Raw genomic sequence first — 20,052 nt, 5'->3', positions numbered from 1 at the left:
AGAAAATATTCCACGCTCGAAGCTTTTGCTCGCAGTAAGAGCAAATACTTTTTTTTATTCATACCACTCATTGTTTCCAAAGCTAATTTATAAAATGAAGAAATCAAAGAAAATAGATGCCACTCTCTAGCACATTTTACAAATGATCACTTTATTTGGTAGTTGACAGCGAATAAGTCCCGATTTGGATTTTTATTTTGCTTCTGATATCTTGTTCTTGTGATAGATTACGAATTATTTTTTAAACTTTTGGATTTTATTTGTAATCCATCATCAACTGTTAGGACACCGATCTCTCGGAATTCTCCCACACCTCAGTCGATCAAAACATAAAATGAACATTAATCTTGAATGTTTGAGTTTTAACGATTTGAGAAACTTTTAATTGGCAGTCTTCCAAATTTAACATAGACTTTCACCATAATTTCCAGTCTTACTTTCATTTTTCAGATTTCCTCCACCAAGGTTGCATTTTAGATGGCCTAAAATGAGAGGTGACGATTCCTCTAAATGTTTTTGCAATAGAAACTTTTTAATATTTTTATTATGTATAGTCTGAAAATATGTATGTTGGTTTTCGGGTTTAACCGCGTCAAATTTGTGGTAGCTGAGATTTCGGTGGCCATACTGTAACCTTCTTCAGAACGAATCTGAAACTGATTCAGTCAGTGTCAATTTTAGATTTTTCAAATGTCAATTACCAAAATAGCACCATTCCTAAAAAATAAATCCTGGAAACAGAGCAAAGCATTTGTAAAATTTGAGTTAGAACTGTTGTGCACAGTTTCACTTTCAGACTGTAGGGTGTTTACAATTGGTGATAACGATTTCGTCCTCATATTCCCGGTAATGGCTTTTTGTTCATGAGTGAATTCCAGCCGCATGCCATTGCGGCAAAATGTAAAATGGTTGAATTTGAAAGCAAAAACTTAATTAGGCGACGATATGGCGATGAGCAGACGATACAGTTAACCTTTAGCCATACGCGATTATCGCCGTTGTTGGCTAACAAGGGACAAACAAGAGGATCTCGAACTAGGCTGTGCTATAATTACAGTAAAGCGGTTAACTAATTAAACACCGTAATGACAGATTAGATGACTACACTTGCCGAAGTGAGTTATTATAATGATGTTTAAACATGGCCCGCAATTAAGGATTGTGTTGGGGTCGAATGTATTACCATTCAAATATATCTGAGGGATGATGCCTATAGCACATTGCGAATTAATGATATCAGGTGAACGTGATACTCTCATACGAAACCAGGATTATATTAAATCTGCCATTGCTTCTGGTATTGATCTGAAAATTATGGCTCTGATTTGCAGACAGTTTTCAGCTCGTGCTCGAAACATCTAGCCAAGTTTCGATTTGTGAACTTAGACCTATAACATCTTCAGAAATTGTTTCACTCGAAATATTGACAGAAACTTTAACAGAATGTATAATCAATGTAATATATTAAATTTATATTAAAGTATTAAAGCTAGATTAAGAGGAAACTGTGGAACGAAGTAAACTATCACAACTGTTTACAGTCAGAGATAAAACTAATGTCGTGTGGAATTCGCGTGAACGAAAGCTTTACTCTCGTATTGTCGCCAAGATAATTTTGATAAAACAACAAAGTAACAGAACGTTCTTAGTGCACAGTTTTTAAATTAGATAACCCATTTAATCAGTCCGCAATTTATCCAGTGCCCTCCACGATCTCCCAATCTCACCCCATTAGATTTTTTATGAGATTACCTATATCAAAATCGAGGTTTAGTTTAATTTCGTTTTGAATTCGAAAAACAATTGATGAAGAAAATTGAATACATATTTACTTTTATTGAACGTTTTCATTGAAAGAAGATATTTTATTTTCATCAATCATTTTGTTACTGAAGAATGTTTTGTAGAAATTTGGAGATTATCAGATGTTACTCGTAGATATCCAAAGTATTTTATGCATCAAATAAGCAATTTGGCGAATTATTTCTTTTGCACAAACAGTTCCTTTCAGAACTAACCAAGAAAAGTTGTCCTGGTTTTCTTAGTACTGCATGATGCTTTTTATTTTAAATCAATTATCTAAATTACAATAAAATGATGATGAAAGTGACGATACTTATCTGAAGGAAGTGTCAAAGCATACTAACTAAAAAGACGATCTGCTTTTGTGAAAGAGAGAGAAAACCACGGCCTGCTTGACGCCAAATTTTTGAACGCTCGTTAGAATGAATGTAAGGAGTATAATAGATTTAAGCTGTTAGAACTATCTGTATAATAAAATATTAATTTTATAGCAAAACTTACATATTTACATAATCCTAAAATGTAAACTTCAATCAATAGTTCATAACAGCATATCAATATGGAAATTGTTGTTTAAAAACCATTGACTAAATTTAGGTAGGAAAGTGAGCATTAAAATGTCAAGAAAGATAAGAGAAAGAAAACGTAAAACTGTTTATACATTTTACGGTCCTAAGTTGCCCAAAGTGCATCGGTCCCGAGTTGGAAATTTTTGAAAAATAATCTCGCCTTTAGCGGACGAGGAAGAATTATGTGTCTGGTTATCAAGGCCCCAGCCTTCTTGTTTAGAGACCGATACGAGAAAGAACAAAGATTATGGTTCTCCACTTATCACAATAATATGGACAACTCCCCCATCCGTTTTTTCATCCTCGGCGGACACTCGGCTGTAAGGAAATATATGAGCCATAACGAAAAAACAAGTAGGCCTGGTTTACTTTTCGTTTGATAAATGAAGGTTTTTATAGGGGTCTGGTTAGACTTGGCTGATTATATATACGGGCAGATCTGGTAGCTTTTTAATCGGATTAAAGGATAGATAGACAAATCCTGTTTAGAGGATTCTGTTCGAACTTTTAATCATCAAGCTTGTTTTACCACATGAGCTCTGGTACATGCGTATATCGAAAAACGTATTTGCAAAGTTTAATTACCGGTGGATTTTACTCGACGCGGAGTCCTGTGGGAATAATCCAGGTTTCATATTTAAATTTTTTCATTTTTTTCGATGAATATTTGTCAAACGAAACTATCGCATCGACGAAACAATCAACAGACAAATAAATAACTGTGCTGTGTCCTAAACCAAAATAAAAATGGAAATTAGACACAACTTCATCTTTTTAATTAATATCCTACAGCACACTTGTTTTATTAAAATATAGTTAACCTAATTTACAACAACAATCTACTGTGATGTATGACACCTGGACTGCCAAATGATACATTCTTTATTAACTAAGTAATAGTCATTTATTTTTACTTTAAATTTGGCACAAAACCTTACGAACAAAAGTTGCGGCAACTGTACTCAATTCATTTTCTATTTAGGTATTTTTAATTGATGCAAAGACAGAGATGCAAGAAATTAATTTTTAACTAGATACATGTATAGTAGTGGCCGGGGAAAGTGGGATCTGGGTTCTTGACTTAAATAACTTTGGGCTGTATTTAAATAAAACTGTAAGCGTTATCATTATTAAGATTTACGACAAGGACAAATTTTTGCCTACCAATACCTGTATATACCTACCTACCTGATAAGAGGTCGACTGTTTACAACAGAAAAGTGCCCATCGACCGCTCGAGGTCATAAATCTTAATAATGATAACCATTACAGTTTTATTTAAATACAACTCAAAGTTATTTAAATCCAAAAGCCAGATTCCCATTTTCCCCGGCCACTATTATACATCTGTAACTCGACAAATTCTGTCTACGAGCACCTATCTGGATCTGTATAATGTATACACCGTATTTCCTGTTGAATTTTTAATTTGTTGGCTTAATTTTCTGGTCTACTGAAGCCCTTAATTAGAGTTAAGTAATTGTAAATAACCAGTAGCAATTGGTAAAGGACGTGAAAGTTAACATTTCGATTCCTTATTACCCTACAGAATTTTAACAATGTAAATTAAGGAAATATTGTCATTTAGCAGTAGCATGAAGACATTTACTAAAACGTAAGGCGACAAACTAAAGACGGCTCCAATGGAGATCATATCGAAGCTATCAAGTAGAGTGGATCCACTAATGACTACTGCAGTACCACGTTCCATTACCATTAAGAATTAAAATCAGAAATTGATTTAAATAAAATATTAAATAAATAAAAGAATGAAAATCTAACTGTGCACATATTATTACTTAGTTTATCTGATTAATGAGTCGAAGTAAATACCATTTACTCCATCAAGACACTAATATATTTTTGTAAATCACAGTTTGGGGTTTGTTCATATCTGAGTTAAGTTTGGTTCTTTGTTGCATTCTTTGTTACATTCTTAACAGAACCTCAACACGCAACTTTTCTTGCTTTCAACCGTTCTCTACTTCTCATGGCTTACGAAATCTTAATGGTAAGCATTAAAGTATCCAACCTACTTATACTTCTTGAAACAACTTTATTTCTAAAAAAAAAATAATAAATTAGACCCTATAAACTCTTAATGTTATCTGCATTATGTTCATTCTATTATCCGACGTCAAGACAAAAATGGCAATGTTCTCATAAAAATTTTAATAGTCTTTGAAACGCCTAAAAATTTGACTTCGGGGCTTACCCGGAACAAAAATAATTAGTATTTCAGTTTACAGTTGTGCTAAAATTTGTCAAGACTAATAAAGATGAATATAACATCTTCTTGTGGTTCACTTTGCAGAGCCATTAATATCCTTTTACGTTTTTTTTCCAGAGATTTTTTATGATCTACTCGGTGTTATTGACTTTTTACATTCTGCTTAAGACTCGGAGTAATAAATTGTGATGTTTACAAGTTTACTAATGTTTCTGCATTAACTGGAGAAAAATCGGAATTGTTGCAAACCATAAATTCCATTAACTAGCAAAATTAAAGGAGTTGCCAAGTTCAAAAAGTGACATTTTAATAACAACGACTTTCGTTCCAATTGTCCTGAGACGAATTGTACATATTACAAAAGTTAATAATCCCTACAATTATTCTAAAAATCTCTTCAGCGGTCTAAAATTCAAAAACTTGTTTTTTCCTTCTCTTGTTAATTTTTAACATGAGGAAGTAACACCTGATAAAAAATATACAATAATTCAAATATAAACAGATAAACTCAGAAATCAGAAATCGTTACTATCAAATTGTAAACGTTAAAAGATTAGGGATAGATTCACGAAACTCAGATAATTTGCAAATCGTTAACGAAACGCCAAATTCAATGCTTCAACAATATCAATTGTCATGGTTTTGAATTTACAATGTCTTATCGAGCCTTACCGGCTTTCGTGAATGACCTCCATAGTAAGTAAGTAGCGTTGAAAGTCTTGAAATATTTTATTGGTTTAAATTAAAATAATAAGAGAAATTTTCTCCGCGACTATTAAAGAAATTCATTCTTTAATAGTCGCGGAGAAAATGCATTCGCATTCTTGTTGGATATTCAATTAAAGAATGATATCAATTCCACATCCCGTGGTAGAATATACTGAAATCCACGGCTGTCGGCCAATCACATCCCTCGTATTTTCATTCTACAGTGTGGAATAAAATGATTTACATCTAGTTACCTTTGGAATTTTTGCACATGTAAATTTTCCTGTACCGCTCTACTTTTTTTTTCGAAGTCCGAACTATTAGTTCTGTCAATAAATGTCATCAATCGAATTGATAATTGTTACAATTTACTAAATTGAATTAACAAACGTTAGTAGCCACTTTCAACACTAGCTGTGACTTGCTTTTGTTAGCTCCTTTTTAATTTCAATCTTAACTTTGCGTTCACATCATCCCTTCGCAATAAATCACATTTGGAATTTGGATATATATTTTGAGGTTAGGCGTTCTTTTTTTTGTAGAGCGGCATTTTGTATTTTTACAAGGGTAATGCAAAGGTAACTAGATGTAAATCATTTTATTCCACACTATCACCGGCAGATCGTCAGTGGGACGCATTTGTAAACACGTCGCGTAGCAACCTGAGCGGTTGTTGAGAACAAGGCACAATTTTGATTGTCAAACATTAAAAATCAAGTTAAATTCAATTTGCAAAGATCGTTTTTTCTTGTATAGTCGTGGAGAATGTGTAGTCCTCAACTCGTGTATAATAACTATTATTCAGTCGGATGAGTTCACCACTCGCCTACGACTCGTGTTGGAATTTTCATCCTCTTGAATAATAGCCATCATTATACGCTCGCTGAAGAATGTAACTATTACATCAATATTCTCGCTTGTACCTCTATACAGTGAGCGGCGAAAGTATGGAATACATTCATTAAACATTAAATAACATTTTTTTCAAAAAAATATTTGGACGGGTCAATTTTAGTTTATAAAAATACATGTTTTAGTACCAAATAAAATTCCAGGCAGTCATTTGTTTTTGATTGATGACGTCATCGATATTTTTTTTTAAATGACAACCCCCTATTTTTTTTCCTTATTTTGATAACCCTTTTAATTATCTAAACGACAGTATAAAAATTTTGTTATTTTACATAAGGAAATTTTTGAGAAAAAAAAATAAAAAAGTTGGAAGAAATAAATTTTATAACTAACAAAAACAAGTCAAAAACTGTGTCACTAAGTACTTAAAATTATGGAATTAAATGTTCGAATTGCCATCCCTGAGTTTGTTCATAATAAGCAAGTTTATGAAGAAATTCCCCCTGTTTTGGTTTTATCCCCGCCCCCAATCAAAATTAAAAATTCTATACGTTGTGTTTCTGTTAAATGAGTCATTTTCGAAAACGTTTTGTAAAACAAATAACACATACGAATGAAATTGACAGTAACATTTGACTGTTCGATTTACCTACTTGATTTTTTGACTTGTTTTTGTTCGTTATACAATTATTTTTTTCCAACTATATTATTTTTTTCTCAAAAATTTCCTTATGTAAGATAATAAAATTTTTATACATACTGTCGTTTAGACAATTAAAAGGGCTACCAGAATCAAGAAAAAAATAGGGGGTTTCATCACTCGAAAACAAATGACTGCTTGGAATTTTATTTGGTACCAGAACATGTATTTTTATAAACTAAAATTGACCTGTCCTAAGATTCTTTTGAAAAAAAAATTGTTTAATTTTTAAGTAATTTATTCCATACTTTTGCCGCTAACTGTACATACATAAGCGACACTATACAGGTGATTCACGTAGCCCGTTCGTTAGAAACTTTCTGATTTCCTAAAATCGTATTAATATGAAAATTGGTAGCCGACTATAATAATCAATCGACTGCTCCAAGTTCAAATAAAATATTTTCAAAATGGTGACACTTCCGGAAATACAGGAAATCGACGCCATCTTTGTTTTTTTAATGGAAACGCCCCATTTTGATCCTAAAGGTTTGGCCGATCTTTGCGCTACTAGTGACATTTTTTTTTGTGTTTTATACGCCTACTGCAATTTTTCAAATTTAATACATAATAAAAAAATGTCGAAAATTTTATTTTTTTAAATGGCAACTACCATTTCTGACACTAGATATAAATGTAAAATTTAATTTTAAGGCCACTTTTATTAACATTGTGTATGCCTATTTCCAGCCGTTTTGGCGTAATTTCTATTTTTAAATAAAATATTCTTTTTCTTTATCAAGCAATTGCTTTATTTGAATTTTTTTTCAAAAATCGCATTGCAATAAATAGTGGATAGGTAACAACAAAATAATAAAAAATGACCAAATTAACAAAAAAATATTTTAACGAAAATGCTCGATGTATCTTTTTGTTATTTTGCTTATTTTTTATTATTTTGTTGTTACATATTTACTAATTATCCCAATGCGATTTTTGAATAAAAATTCATTTAAAACAATTGCTTAATAAAATTTTTAAAAAATTGCACTAGGCATATGAAACATAAAAAAAATATCACTAGTGGCGTAGAAGATCGGCCAAACCTTTAAGAATTCAATTTAAAAAAAAATCAGTTTTATATTTCCAATGGTTCAGGTTCAGGTTCAGGTTCCGTTATTTCCGGAAGTGTCGCCATTTTGAAAATATTTTATTTGAACTTGGAGCAGTCCATTATAATCGGCTACCAATTTTCACATTCATACGATTTTGGGAAATCGGAAAGTTTATAACGAACGGGCTACGTGAATCAGCCTGTATAACTTTACACAATGTAATATAATTAATTTTCGGACAGGTGCATGAATAATGATAATTATATCACCAATTGACATTTCCCAATTCTTTCTTCGTTATAAATATATGTATAACATATATCGCATAATATTGACTGGATGGTTATTGCATCAACACCCCTAAGAGTGTCAGCCATTTGGCCATTTGTACCACTTGTAATTTGTGACAAATTTTCAATCTTTTGAAAGTATATCCCTTTTGACGATCACTATCTTTGTTCAATCAAAGAACTCTTTGAGACGTTGATCTAAAGTTTCTAATTATATTATCGAGTTCATTACACTAGACGAACAGCTCTTACATTTCAGAGGCAAATGCTCTTTTATTCTATGAGTTCTTTTTTTTTTTATTTCACCTCGTAGTAGGCGTTGAAGAGTCAATCGTGTACACAACACTCATGTAAAACGTAAGATTTAAACAGCTGATCTGTGATCGGTAACCTATAAAGGGTGTTTTTTAAAATTTGGCGTCGAAGTAGGCGTTGGAGAGTCGATTGAGATCGCACCACTCGTGTAAAGCATAAGATTTAAACAGCTGATCTGTGATCGGTAACCTATAAAGGGTGTTTTTTAAAATCTGGCGTCGAAGTAGGCGTTGGAGAGTCGATTGAGATCGCACCACTCGTGTAAAGCATAAGATTTAAACAGCTGATCCGTGATCCGTAACCTGTACAGTACGTTTACGTTCACAATCGACAGTTCAACGCGTACTTCGACACCAAATTAAAAAAAACACCCGTTACATATAGTGCGTTCACAATTGGCTCTTTAACGCCTACTATGAGGTGAAATTTAAAAAACACTCGATCTACAGCCGCGGACAGAAAAAAGTAGGACAAGCCTTATCCAGAAATTTAGTCAAAATTGAGTTGAGTAAACCGGGCTTATTATAATAAGTAAATAAATATTTTAATAGTAACCATAGAAAGAGTAAAGGCACTTAGATTAGCGAAAAAACATTGTCATACTTTTTCTGTCCGCGACTGTATATTATGACTTGGATTTTTGGTTTCAACATAATGTGACTGCAAAATTTATTCTGAATGGCACACACGTAAAATGTCTGATCCTAGTAATATTAGACAGATTTTCATAATGTATTTTTTTAAAAGTAATATAAAAACAAGTTGTAAAACTTATGAAACTTTAGATATCCACCTATTTTATCATTTTTATTGAAAGGCACTAAAAGGAGTTATAAAATTCATCCCAGCTTACCAAGAGGAAGCTCAATATCTTATATTAAAGAATCGATTTTTCTTCGTTTTCTTTCTGCTAAATCCTATACACAAGTCCTGATTACGTTAACAAAATGTATACTTACCTAATAATTTTCGGCTTCAGTAGACAAATTAATGTTATGGAACAAAATAAATGTTCAGTTATAACAGAAACAAGTGATACGATTATTATCCATGATATCTACGAGTTAAACCTGCTGAAACGTGCTGCTCCGGTTTCACGAGGCATATCATCGATTATTATCATAATATGAGTTTATATTTGGGGAGAGAATATAATACATAAATACATAAATGAGAAACTTTCAAATCGGTAAATAAACGTCACTGGCTTTGTTTTTGATAACTATGTTTTTTTGAGACCGACTTACTGATTGCTTCCTCATTATCAGTGACTTCTCCCCAACGATTAATACTACTTTTTACAGCTTATAATCGCATAATTTGCAGAAGCATTTTTAGCTGACAAATTTGACAAATGTCGTTACCGTTAAAAATGGAGCAAAATAAGGTAATATGTTCCCTTGCTTTATATTATCGCTGTGATATCCTCTTACCACCCTAGTTCAGCCAATTAAAATCGTCGAAAAGAGGGGAATTCATGACACATGAATTATATTCTCCTATAAATTACAGTGTTCATTAGCGGTACTTATAGATTTTTGCAAAAATGAGACACATAGAAAAGTTTTCAAACTACAATTTAAAACTAAAATGTACACAAAATTTGCGATAAAAACCACAAATTAACTGAAGAAAACTGTCTAGATTTTATCACTAGCCAAATAAAAAATATTGCTACAGAAAAACTCACAATAAACTGTACATTAGAAGTAGCAAAGGACATTCTCTTTCTCACAACAATAAAGATAAAATTACTTTTCTTTCTCCTGTGTATTCTACAGCAGATAGAACACTAACTACTAAATAAACACTAAATAGTCAGCATTTAAATTATTTCATTGTATTTTCCCAATTTTTTAAACATAGGCGTTAAACTAATATGGCGTTTCTGTTGGTGATAATTTTTGGTTAAATAAAAATGATAGGTATCCACCAATTTTATTATTTTAAATAACAAATCTACATTGTTATAATTATTGTAAAATCATGTTGGCGTATTCATTAAATTGTAAGGAACAATAGTCTCCAGTATCTGCAAAGACTATTTTTGATAAATATCAAATCAAATGAATAGTAAACTGTTATTTTGTAGTTTGAAAATGTGCGTACCAAATCAGATTTAAAATACTTATCAGAGTTTAAAACATTTTCTAAAAAACTAAAATTTCTTTTTCACATACATAATAACATAAAGGAAAACAATCAAGTGAAAGCAAGCAGAACGCTCATATTTGTTACACAAAACTCTGATGGTGCAGCAAATTTTGCTAATTTATGGCAATAACTTCTCATAAATTCAGAAGTAGTCCTTTCCTGGTTGTGTCGTGCATAAAAAACTCATATTTCAATTTAAAATACTTAAGGAACCATGAAAATTTTTATTTCTTCTTCTTTGCGGCGTTATACCAACGCAACTCGCTGCTCATATTCATACGCTTTGTGCAGTACCGGCGATAATAATATTTGTGTTGGCTGACTCTTCTTTTATTAAATCTGATCAAGAGCTTGGTATACATTGCAGCATCAACTTCTTTGAAACCCGAAAATGAATAAATTCAGAATTTTAACTTCAAAGAAACCTGGCGGCTGATCTGATGTATATAAAACGTGTTTTAAGGAATTTTAAGAACAGTGTTTGAATCTTAAATTTGATCCCCCTGAAATCATTAAAATCAGGGCGGAAACTGCACACTGCCAATTCCGAACGAACCGTTCGCATAAAAAAAATATTCGAATTTTATTGCGGCCTCCGCGGGGACCGATCCGCCCGAGAAACTTTTTTCATATTTCTCAACACCAAGTTATTAAGGTGTCCTCCTACATAGTTAACCAACCGGTATACATGTTTTTACGCGAACTGTTGAGTTTCCAAGTTTGAAACTGAATTCGGGGCATAATGGCTGTCAGCAACATTACTCATTTCAAACATATCGATGGAATAGGAAATGCGATTCGTAGATACGCCGATATCCATGCATCCTTACTTGTGTAGTTTATGTGACATAACGGCAAACTAAACTCATTTGCATGAGATTGGTTTACTAACGAATTAATTATACCGATTGCTGCTCTGCATAAACTGCACTAATTTGTAACCAACACCAGTCAATTGGACCCGCTTCTGTCCGACACGGTCATAATTCCAAAAATGAACCGGCCTCGATGGACATTTTTCCGGGCACGCCAAGATTAAACGCAATGTTTCAATTATTTCGATATGATACAGTAATTGATGGGGCATTTAATTCCGCTGAAAGCGGAATCGCATTTCCATCCCCTCGACCGTCAGGCCCTTGCATTCTTTCCGTTGCTACAAATTACACATGCTAAAAAAATTGTAATAGTGTGGAAGTCGTTCGGGATTAATTAAAACGGACCAGCAATTAGGGGGGCGATTATGCCGCACTGACTTTGGGGCGTACTCACCTAAGAACCCCACCAAACCACAACCTCCGGTCAAACATTTTACAAAATGACGTCTGCACAAATTACACAACTTGACAAATACCAGCCGGCGACTGGTAACAAGTTAAAATCAAATTTCGATCGCTCAGTCGACATCTTCTATAACTTATTAATTAATAGATGGAGCAAGGGATTATTATCTAACAGAAGCTCTCGTTTACAAATTATGATTTTTATTTACAGCGATGCCAAATGTCAAAATGGGTGCGTTCCGAAACTACTAGGGATTCGAATATTTTGGTGAATAATTAAATTTGCTGCACGACCAGTTTCAAATAAGAAATGAAATTTAAAATTGGCAATTACTCAAATATCTGCGTGACAAACTGAAAATAATTGGTGTCTAAATGCGCACATGATACAGCGGGAGTTTTATTTGAGCATATTTCCAGTGGTCGGAACGCAGCTGTCAGAGTGACAGGTCGCGATGGTGGAAATTGTCAAATTACCCTTTTGTGGAATTATGTTTTGTCAGATTAAGGTTTGGTAAAATAATTGTGTTCGGATGTAGGCAGGGTCGTTGGATTTTCTGAACGCGATTTGTCCCGGGCCGCAAAATATTATTCGATTTGCGATTGAATTATTGGTTTAGAGTGTATCCTTTTTTGTTATTGCGGTAAGTAGCCGGTCTGTCGGTTTGCACAAAACGTGAATCAAAGCGGAAAGCCCGAGCTTTTGAAAACCGCAATCATCCCTGCTGCGAAAGAGATGGACATGTTATAAGAAAGGACTCACCTATTGTGTCAAGAAGGGATCTTCAGCGAAGCCCCACACTGAATCTTCATTTGACGCGTCATTCTAACACCCCGAGAGAATGGAAATCCGAATTGTAAAGATTCATTAATAATCTAAGCCCGGAATGTGCACGACAGCTTACGTGAATGCTCCGGAATCTCATTATGTAATCAAAAGGGTCGATTGTTTTCGGAAATTTCGATAATTACGAAATTCAATCGTCGAGAGGAACGGTGTTTGGCTGAGCGGTTGCGGCCAAGCGGTCCCGGCCGAGTCGTTCTGATGGGATTCGGCTCAAAATCGAATTGGAAATGTGGAAATTTCTCTGCAGTTTTGTACGCGTGGGAAATTCGAGCTCGAGGAGAACAGAAATGTTCGCAACAAGGCGTACTGCCCGACTGAGCTGGTTGCATGACAACAGGAGCAGTGGTGAATTTCAATGGAAGAACGCGCATGTCTCCCATTTTCCTACATAGTTCCCGGATACCCACACCCCCCGAAAAATCTGTCTTTTTATGCTATTTATCTCCTTCCCCGTTTCGTTTACATGTTCCTCTTTCATTTCACATTTCCACTCTGCTAAATCTGCTTTCTCAGATCGTTTATCATCAGTATTGCCTCCTAGACTATCGTGTTTTGGTTTAGGATAAAATCCTGCTAAATTTAAGTGAACTCCAACAGCAACGATTTAAACCAACTCGCGGAACGCTTTTTGGATTAACGGTTTTTATAATTAATAGTTTCCTGAAGAAACGTCGCTCCATTTGCCAAAAAACAATTCCTGAAGTTAATTATTCAAACTGTAGGAATACATTTCCGACTGCAGTTTACCTACATCAAACAGTATTTTACGAAAATTATTTTACAAAATGGCGGTTTAATTGTTTTGCTGTTAATGCAACGTAAATCTCATTTTGTAAGGAATAAAAACTAGTTGCATTTGTAGTTGTCCAAATGGGAACTTTCCCCATAAATTTTTAATAAACCGTCTTGTTTTAATAAATAAGTAATAGGGTAAATCTTGACACGCAACTTGGCTGGAAATGTTGAAAGGAAGTTGTTGAGGAATCGATGTAAGAGAAGTTATTAACATGTCGAGTTGGGATTTCAACCGACTAGCTATATGTGACAAGATACATTTCACAAAATGGGTAAATTGTTAGTCCCTAACATTAACTAACTTTATGGCTCGTGAGTATTGTATTCCTACCAAGCAAAATTTAACATATTGAACGATGTAAATAATCTTCAGTTCAGATCAGCGTCTCGAATTTGATTACTAGCAAGTTTAAGTTAATATTTTAAATTGTTTAATTCAACAGAGACACAGAGTCGGTAACAGATAACCCTTTACAAGTTTGTACTGATTATTATTAAAACTGATTTTACTATCTAAAGGGTTTCGCAACAATTGTTAGATATGCTCTATAAAGGGTAACCACCAAATCGTTAATATTAAGTGAGTGACACCTAAAAATACTTAACTATTTAAATATAAGGAATTGTTGACATGGCTTCGTTCCGGTAGAGTTCATCTTTATTTTATCAGAAAATTTAGCTGAGATGCAATACTGACAAAATGGGTGAAATACCTAAAGCTTCAAATTAAATCATGATGTGTAACAATTGGTTGCTTATCAAATTTATTTCAATGAATTTTGCAAGGTGTGCTTAGTAACAGCTTGAAATGCTTGTTACAAAAATTATTATTACTTAATCCCCTTCTAAGGTGGTGAATGGTCTATCTATTAAAACTTAAATTGAAAAAACACTCGAATTCTTAGAGAAGAGCTCATCAAAATCTGTTAAAAAATTCTTTAGTTTTAAGGTGACAAGGGATGCAGATACAAATTATGCTTTTATTCAAATTACTCGTATCGTACTAACACTAGGTACCAACCACGTAATAAAATCATAATTTTAACTCTAACATCTATAATACATGAAAAGATAACTACTATAATTACAACATTTTAGAATAGACCTAACAGTCACCAACATTTTTTAATGTTGGCTCTTCGATATCCAAAAGTTCTCTTGTACGATCTCTTATCTACCAATATAAATTTTGAAGGGCCCACTTACCACCACTTTCCATTTAATAAAATTTCACGCAAGGTTTCTTATAAAATAATTTTTAAAATACTATTATTTTAAGAATATTATACGTGGTCCACATGACCCATTTATATTTTTTCTGCATTTTTTTTTATTCCTCTGTGTTGAAGAAGACATTTTTATAGCAGAAATGGAGGTTTCAAATGAAGCAAAACATGTTATTCCTGTGAAGTTTTTGCATAAGTGCTTATTCACAATGGACGTAAGACATAAGAAATACATAAGAGATAAGAATAATTTGTAAATTTGGGCAATTGGAATAGTAGTTTATTTAACGAGTTCGTGTGTAAATTGGCCTTTTTTTGGCATGAGTGGGCCATTTTAAAACGCGATTGAAACGAGCGTTTTAAAGCCCCACGAGTGCCAAAAAAGGCCCAATTTACACAAGAACGAGTTGAATACAAGGTTTTTTTGTTCGACGAGCCCCTTAAAGGCTCCAAATCGTTCGTTTTTACAAGTTGTGACATTTATCAAAATCCGCTCACACAGGAGAAATTTCACAAATTCTGACAGTGTCGAACAAAAAAATAATGTAATGTAAAAACATTTTTTGCACGACCTGTATATAATGAGCAACTTTACTCCCTGATTGTATGGAGTGAAGTGGCTCTTTTTTCCTCTTGGGCAAAAAACCGCAGCCAACTCAAGCTTTTAGTCATCTTTTTTCTCCTTGGGCAAAAACCATAGCCTATTCAACCTTTTATGGTACATATTTATTTCGAATTAATTTTTTTTTTTCACTTCAATTTAGCTTGACAGTGATAATTTACAAATTTTCGGCTTTTTTCCATTAAAATCGGTGAGTCGTGCAAAAAATAGTATATGGACCTCGGGAGTGAATGATTTTTACCCTCAGTGCTTTGTAGAACCCTCGGGCTACCTCGGGTAAAAAATCATCCACTTCACTCCCTCGGTACATAATATACTATTTGGTTATGCCGGTTACGTTTATGCTATTACAAAAATGAATCTTTGATTGTAATTTTCAAATTTGCCAAATTTCATTGTTACCAACAGACTCAGTCATTCTTGATCACACCGTACTTAAAATTATGGAATTAAATGTTGGAATTGCCATCCCCCAGCTTGTTGACAATAAACAAGTTTATGAAGAAATTCCTCCTGTTTCAGTTTTAACTAGTTTTATCCAAAATTAAAATTTCTATACGTTGTGTTTCTGTTAAATGAGTCATTTTCGAAAACGTTTTGTAAAACAAATAAGTAAATAACACATACAAATGAAATTGACAGTAACATTTGACTGTTTGATTTACCTACTTGATTTTTTGACTTGTTTTTGTTCGTTATAAAATTTATTTTTTCCAACTTTATTTTTTAAGTAAGGTAACAAAATTTTTATACTGTCGTTTAGACAATTAAAAGGGCTATCAGAATCAAGAAAAAAAGTAGGGGGTTTCCGTTTAAAAAAACTATCGATGACGTCATAACTCGAAGAACAAATGACTGCTTAAAATTTTCTTTGCTACTACAACATGTATTTTTATAAACTAAAATTGACCTGTCCAAAAAAAAATTTGAAAAAAATTTTGTTTAATTTTTAAGGAATTTATTCCATAATTTTGCCGCTCACTGTATATGTAGTGTAACGTCTTTAATCGTATAGCCCAGGACGGTAGATCACGTAGAGATTCATGTTGGAAAGCTAATTAACAACTTCCTAATACACAATTTGCGGAAATTGATAACCTGGTAGTTGCGAAAGATAACTATTAAATTGTAGCAACTGAAAGCTACACGTGCCCAGCGATGTTAGGTAACGAGATATCCTCCTCAGCTAAACGTTGTTTAAAACTGTACACCATGGTCTAATGAAGAGTTAAGTTTATACAAAAAAGACAAATAAATACATCACGTACACGTAACTACACGTGTGTATTTAATTCCATACTTTGTATTAACGCAAAAAAATACATTCTTTGAAGTTACGTTTTGCAGTTAGGAACGACATAACTGAACAGTGAACATGTTTCTTTGTGTTGTTTGAACAGTTTGAAAAATTTAAGGCTTAATCCTGACATAAGCAAAAAAAAACACATGTAAAACGTTATTTTCGTGATGTAATGCAATCTACCGTAAGATCAATGTCTTTTATGTACATAAGATTTTTCCAGCTTTTTTTTATGAAAACACTAAAATAGACCAAAGGAGCCATGTCTGGAATAGAGCAACATCTAGCAAATAAAAGGCTGAAAAAATTGAGTGGAGTTCAGTCCTTTTTTTTGCCAATTAGTCTAAGATTTACATACCTAATATCTTCCTAAAGCTTATTTATCGGGTGTTTAAATTTCCGGTAAAAATTGGCGTTGAAGATTCGCATCACTCGTGTGAAAACGTAAGATTTAAACAGCTGATCCGTGATTCGTAATCCGTAGTGCGTTCACAATCGACTCTTCAACGCCAACTTTGACCGGAATTTAACACCCGATATTCTAAACCTATTATTGTCAAAAAGTCATTCGGTTGGCCCTAGTGATACAGTTACCAGCCACAGCAATGCTTATTTTAATTTTTTAATTGTGGCGGCAATTGAAAACAAATTTTCACAAATCCATTGGGGACGAATCATCTGATTCTGAATGAATTTCTCTTTTCGTTTTTCATTTTTGCAATAACATTTTGTAGATAAAAGTTGCATACAATCCTCTTCCAAATCTAATTCTGTGGCGGTCGTGAAAAAGTAGGTAAGTCAAATAATTTCAAAAATGAGTTAACGATGTTTACACCTTAATAATAAATCATGGAGTTAAATAATACAGATTTTCACAGTTTAAAATTTACTTATATTGAAAGCAAGTACAGGTAGAAAGAAGTTTCTATTTAATTACAGGATTTTAGGAATGATGTGGAATTTTGAATCGTTGGCCTGAAAAATTAACATTTTTGACTTACCTACTTTTTCACGACCGCCACAGAATTATTAATAACTTCTTAGGTTGGTACAATAAAGCACTACTACGAACAAGCAAATTATTGTTAAGGGTGTCATAACCTCTATTTTACATTTTGCCACTCACACAAACGGTCACTACATTTTCGCCTATCTTGAATTTGACAATTCATATCTACGAGTATAATGGATGGGCTGTGTAATAATTTGATCCCTTAGGAAATGATGGTTTCCTGGAAACCCAGAAAGCTGTCTTTTTTGGAGGAAAATTGACATGTCTCCATTGTTTTGATGCTTCTTTTTCTCCTAGGATGTACAATGAGGGACATGGAATCCTGGGCAGTCTGTTATTGTCATTTCAAAAAGTGTCAATGTAAATGCACCTTTACCTTCATTATGATTGATATTTTCAAAAAAACTGTCAAATTAACTTAAGCTTGGTTATGAGTAGCTAAGGTATGATTTAGAAATTTTAACAACTGAATGACACATCTGCCCAGTTTTCCGTATCCCCAATAGTAGCTTAACGGATTCTCATTTCATCAATAGATAGTTACAAATCGTTTCAAGTACATAATCGGTTAAATCCTTTGTAAATCACTGTAAATTTCCTTGTAGTTTGGAATCGAATATCGAGCAGTTGTGGTAGTTCTTCGAGCAATATGTGAGAGAAAGATGTTTTTGGTGTCAGCTACATATTTAATTAATTTTTAATGCTCGGTTGTTTAGTAACATATGATGGGTTTTAGTGTTAATCTTTTTTTGTTGCATTTGACAGTTCCTTTTTTTATCATAGTGTATGAAAGAGTAGATTTCATTCGGGTTCACGTTCTTTGTAATAAAATAATTTATTACAACATGATGTCAATATTCTTTGTTAAGAAAATGTGTTACGGCACTGGCTCCAAGCTCCAACAAATTCTTGTCAAGCAACTATTCAGAGCACAATCTAATTGACATTTTTTAAATTTTGTTACTTTCTTACCTTTGTTCAAAAATCAATGAATAGCAACTTTATTATACCGTGCGATCGAATAAAAAAAAATCAGAGTAGGCGAAAATGGTGGTTTGAACCAATCAAAGCATCAAAATAGCACAATCCAGGTTGTTGGAACTTAGGTCACCTTTATCGGGGGTCCGTGGTGCGCGATACCACATTATAAAAAGGTCCGTCACTTATCTACATATAAGAGAGAGCGTTGTGTGCTCTCACTCACTTTTGTATTCAGTTTTGTCTTGTATGTCAATTAATGTTATGTTATAAGTGAGCATCTGTTCTTCATTACAAATACATGTTTTGCTAACACCATCACTGCGTATTTTGTTCGTTTAGTACTGGGACACAGTACTTAACACAGGTAACTCGATTTTTCTTTATTCGATCGCACGTTACTTGCTAACTTGTTATTGTACATACATACAGTGCGTTCGTAAAGTTCGGAATAAATTCGATAAAACTGTAAGTATCAATTTCTGAGAAAAATTCTCGAAGAGGTCAACTTTATTTTTAAAAAGTGCGTATTCGTCAGTACTTTACTTATGTTGACAGCTTGTCATCTCCTAATTATGACGTCATTAAGATTTTTTTTTAATGACAACCCCCATTTTTTTCTTATTTTGCTGGTACGCCTTCATACTAGCTAAACGATGAATGGAAAAAATTGATACCTTACATAACAATTTTTTTGAGAAAATGACAAATTTTACTTCAAACTTTTAATTTAATTTTTATTGCAAAAATTTTAATTGACCCCAAACAAAAACAAACAAACATCTAAGGTCAACAGAAAAATTCAACGCAAATGTTCAAATTGCCTCCTGCCAACCATTTAGCAGTCACAATTATGTCAGAGCTTATTTGTTCCGTTTCAGTGCGAATTGTCTGCCGCAAATCTTCTTGGTTTATTAAAATAAATCTTCGATGTTAACTAAACCCATAGAAAAAAAATGTTTACCTTAAAAATTAAATTAAATTCTTTAAATAAAAATTGTCATTTTCTCAAAAAATTGTTATGTAAGGTACCAATTTTTTTCACTAGTCATATACAGGTGTCCCAAAAATGGCGTACTAACGGTGCACTACGGTGTAGAAGAGACTACCGTAAACGTCAGAAAAATGTTTAAAAAATTCTATTGAACTTAATTGCTGATTTGGTGGTCCTTGAAAGTGGCACTTAACAGGAAAATTATTTTGAAATATGTATATGTATTAAATTGTCATGACAGCTACCTCTAATCGTACATATTATCACAAAGTACAAGATCACTCACTACCAATATCTAATCCTGCACAGTAGTGAATTT

The sequence above is a fragment of the Tenebrio molitor genome, chromosome 1, assembly GCF_963966145.1.
Source record: "Tenebrio molitor chromosome 1, icTenMoli1.1, whole genome shotgun sequence".
Taxonomy (NCBI): Eukaryota; Metazoa; Arthropoda; class Insecta; order Coleoptera; family Tenebrionidae; genus Tenebrio; species Tenebrio molitor.
Note: the sequence above shows the minus strand (reverse complement) of the source record.